Here is a 5,248-nt window from a genome sequence, read left to right as displayed (position 1 = left end):
TATATTAATATAATTAAATATTAATATAATCTTATAATTTTAATATTATTATATATTATAGTGTATTACACACGTTATAGTTATATAATATATTAATTATAATATATTTTAATATAATATAATAATGATTATAATATATTATATTATAATATAATGATAATTTTTAATTATATTATAATTAAAATATTAAAGAGGTGAGTTGTCAGTTAATCTCTACAGGAGAATGATCCCACATATTGGGTGAATCTTTGAATAATGCTTCATTCCAGAGTGTAAAAGAAAGCTTAGTATAGCAATTGAATTGACCTTTTGTACTGAGGACGACCTATGAGATGGTTTGAATCGGTTCTCAAACCTACTACTGTATGAACAGTGTTCTTCGGCTAAGGCTGGCAAATCAAAGTCTTTTTTGTTAAAAAGAGATCTTTTTCACTCACGACATTCATTCAAATGAAAGAAATGTACACGGCAAACGAGAATAACAAGACTCTATGTTTAACACATAAGTTCATTCCATATCAAATTACTCAGGCCTCGACAGGGCGAGAGTCAAAGTTATTGCCCAGCACAATAGAAGGAAGGGCAAGAGAATAGGCACTGGCATCTTAACTACTTGAAATACGGACTATCTAAAATAAATGGGGAGGGAATGAGAAGAGAGCCTATTTTCAGGCTTAAAGGATTTGCTACTTGATTAGAAAAGGAGTTACCTAGCTAGTGGAGCGAGGGGAGGTGCTTTGACATCATTTTCCACGATTCCGACATTGAGATCTCTCTGCCTTATTATGAGAATATTTCTTATATAATATTATAATATAGTTTATAATATTGTAATTATATTAATTATTTTAATAATGTTATTATATTCTATATTATAGTTATATAATATGTTATTAAATAATAATTTTATTGTATTATATTAAATACAATAATAAATATACATTATATTATATTATAGTATAATATAATATAGTTGTAATTTTTAACTATCAACAGCAATTCAATCTCATAATTTACTAAACGCTATTACACTGATTTTGAAACCAGTACAGCTACTATAATTATAGTTTACTAAACACTCAACTGCCTTTTGTAACAGCTGCTTTTTTCTTGAGCACGGCTAAAAGTAAATTTTTTTAAATCTACAGCACTACCAAACTAGCCATTATCCACTAGGATTAGGAATTTATCAACTTACAAACATAAGACAACAAAAATTCAGATTTTTTTTCTAAAAATTAAGTATTTAAAAGGGACATTCATCATAATTTTTCTTTTTTTTCCTCCTCCTTTTATTTTTCTGAATGAACTAGCTAAACTTTTTTTTTTTGAAGGCCACTAGTTTCTTATTTTTAAATAAATCTTTTGTGGTAGGTACTTAGGATATTTTCGTCATAGTTTATGGTATTTATTTACGGTTTAATTATACTTTTTTGATGTTTATTAAAAGGAAATACCGTTGGTGTTCCAGCTTATTATATGAACCTTTTTATAATAGTGATATAGAATAAAATGGTTGTGGCAATTTTGATGGGACATCACCATTATCTTAAAAGCAATTTTATTGAAAATCAAAACATTAGTTGAAAAGGTTATCTTTTTCCAGTACATGGGTAATCACCATTGTCTTAAAAGTAATTTTATTCAAAATCAAACATTAGGTGAAAAGGTTATCTATCATATTCCAGTACATGGGATGGGTCATTGACCAAAATCCTAATAGGCTATAGCCATATCCCTTTTTCATGCTAAACTAGTAAATAACTCTAGAATATTATTATCTTACATTAGAAAAGAAAAGAAAAACTAGAGGATAGAAAATAGAAAAACAGTAAAGTAAACAAGATGGAAAAAAAAAAAAAAATTGCCTGCATATATCGTTTATCCTTGTTAAATTTGAATCTAAATTAACAATAGAATCCAAATAACCTAATATTAACATTATTATATCTGTTTGTGATAAGCTAGCGTGCAAAAAGCCACTTATAATTCAATGCAATTGTAATTAGATGTCTCGATCGTAAGTACACTATAATTATCTTTGTATTGTAGTCTTCTAAAATATACATTTTAATTAGTGTTTTTTTTTTTTTTTTTTTACTCGTAAGTCAAGAGATCCATTTCACTCTTCTAGAAGCCATATATTCTATCCATCTCATGAAACTCTTTAAAGACAAAAACATACTAGCAAGTAGGTCCCTTAATTATCTTTTAGAACTAGTATATATATATCTTTTTCTATGCTTGTCATTTTGTTATTTTTTCCAACTAGACAGCTATTAAGCACCACCAGATTTTAAAAAAAAATCCACAAATTTTTGTATATATTTTTCCATGCGTGAAAAGCATGCTTCAAGTCTTCAACACAAGGATGGATACGAAAAGGATATCTGTGGCGCTGGCTTCTCTCTTTTACTTCAGGTATAAGAATTTGAACTCTAAATAAATAAATAAAAACATTCTCGAAGGCACTTGGAGAAAAATGTTTTTATGAAAATTTATGAGACAGATCAAGATCCGGTGTAGTCATGAGGCTGCATGCTTGTATGGTGTCTGAATCATGTTTCACACATTGCGTCAAGGATTCTTGTCTTTTTTGGTAGATTTTTTTTAATGAAAAATGTTTCAAACTAAAAAAAAAAAGATATAAACATCTTTGTATCTATATACCAATTAAAATGAGATGTATACGTTGAGACCGTTTAAAAAACGCAAAAAAAAAAAAAAATTTTTTTTTTTTGGGCCTAAAAAAAGCTAATGAACGTTTAAAAAAAAAAAAAAAAAAAAAAAAAAAAAAAAAAAAAGGTGAGGCTCTTGTATTTAATTTCCTTTGTTTTTAATTGGTAGATCGCTTTTTTTTTTCCTGCTTTAATAATTGGTATATAGCTTGATAGTGTATCATAATGTTTGTCAACATTACACTAGCTCTATTTTTTTTTTTTTTTTTCCTATAATCTCTTCCTACGTTACTTCAGCCGCCAAAAACTTCTTTGGTGAGTTTTTGCCTACAAATCAACATTCTCATGCTGTTCTCAAACAAAGAGACATCCCAATGATGAGATTTAAAAAATATATATTTAATTTTTCAGAATTATAAAAACTTAGACATACACAAAAAAAAAAAAAAGAAAGAAATAAAACAACCAAACAATCGGCCGGTATTTACGAGGCAATTACGTGGAAGATGATGAATTCAATTCTTATCTTTTGTATGCTTCTGACGCATTAAAATATATCAACGCATTTGTATGCACAAAGTAGCGCAGACGTTAAAAATTATAAAATAAAATACTTTTTTGCAAGAAAGATTCAAAACAGAGTGCACACGAATCTTTCTTTTTGTCCATTGCACGACGGGAATCACAAAAGTATCGGGCCCGTTCAGTTCGCTAATTCAAATTTTTAATTCGAGTTGAGATGTGATGTTGTGTAAGAGTTTTTTACTGTAGTAAAAAAGCTAGATGTAACTGTTTCTGAGAGCTTTTTACTGTAGCAAAACTCGAATCAGCGAAAAAAATAAGGCATTATCTAATGGTAAATGTATTCAGCATATAAATAAGTTTCAAAATTGGCATGTGGGCATGTGGTGGCTTCTGGTTTGATCAAGTGAACATTTATAAGAACTTAATTTCTTAATGAAAGATAAACCTATATAACTGTTGTTGTTCATGGTTATTTTTGACCGATTGATTGAAACTTTCATGTTTATGAGTATGTTACATAACTCTATAAGGATGAAGACAATTGTGGTCGATTTGGTCGTGAATTTTGCCTGTCTTGTTATGCATGCGTGTGTTTTATGTAAAATAAATAAATAAATCTATTAAGATGAAAGCCAAACGAGATTTGGTTAATTAGTAATTAAATGAACGCTTTTCTTTTTGTTATGCGCTGCAGTGGGACCAATATAGAAAAAAAAAAATGCTACTTTAATTTTTTTTCTTTTTTTTTTTTCTAATCAAAATAATGCCACTTTAGTTTATTCACACCAAGATTTCCATTTACAGAATTTATGTAGTACTTGCGAAGAAAGAAACCAAACTGAGTAGAGCGCCCATGGTAAACTAAGGACACTCCTCCATCTAAACAAAACCACAATTAAACATGACCAAATCCAAGCCCTTTATTCCACGTGTCACACGGCGTACGTGTAAAAATAAATGTTATTTTGGCCCTCTTTCTACGCTTTGCTGGCTCTACCAACCAGACTCCGACGCCCTATAAATAACAATGAAGTCCTCACGCCATTCTTAAACCTCTCTCTTTTCTTCTTCCTCTTATTTTCTTCGTTTGTAACTGATACTCTGCAGAAGGTAAACCAAAGAGTCTGTTTCTTCTTTGCCAATTTCCAGAGTACAAAATCCTCAAAAATTATAACATCTTTTTTTTTTTTTTTCTCTTTTTTGTACCCTATTATTTTCATTTTTTTCTTCTCTGTTTTTGTTTTAACGTAGTCTGTTTTTTCCTTTTAACAGATAACCATGGCGAGCATTTCCCCAACAAACGAGAAGAAGAAGAAAGAGACGAGTATTCCTCCAAAACGTGGGCAGATCAAGGCTCAGATTTTTGAGAGCCTTGTCAAAACCGTCGTCTCCATGGCCTCCGGAGCCGGAGCTCATTCCGCCACCGGCGAAACCTCCGCCTCCACAGCTCCTCCGCCGAGCTCCTACAACTCCAACTACGCCTAACACGCCAAAAACGACCGGATTTTCATATGGGTTTGTCTATCTCTGGAGATTTCTGTTTAACTCTCAATTCTAAATCCCTTTTTCCAGCTCCCCTTTTTTTAACGCTGGAAAAGGACGTTTCTTTGAAGCTGTGATATTGTGTTTTTAGTTTCCGATCTGGCTTCTTCTGGTTTGCAATTTCTGTTTGTGAAGATTAGAGATGGGTTTTAAATTCTGTCCTTGCATGACTTGTGTTTTAGTTATGGTTTTGCAGGACTAAAAACCCATCATATAGTAGTCTGTTCCTCTTTATGCCTGTATCTTGTCGTTTCGTTATTCCAATATTGTCGTCTCTGCAACTGTTAGGCAGATATATATATATATATATATAATATTATTATTATTATTTTTGTGTGTGGGAAGTATAGGCGCAGTATGCGTTAACCTTGGCATATTTGGCTTTCTATGTGTGATGTAATTGTTGTTGTATTTTATGTTATTATAATTAAAGTGGAGTTATGTTTCAGGTTATTTGTTCTTTTCGGTACTAAAAGCTAAAGATTGGTTTAGATTTTTCTGCA

Source organism: Morus notabilis, unplaced genomic scaffold (assembly GCF_000414095.1).
Source record: "Morus notabilis unplaced genomic scaffold, ASM41409v2 Scaffold160, whole genome shotgun sequence".
Taxonomy (NCBI): Eukaryota; Viridiplantae; Streptophyta; class Magnoliopsida; order Rosales; family Moraceae; genus Morus; species Morus notabilis.
Note: the sequence above shows the minus strand (reverse complement) of the source record.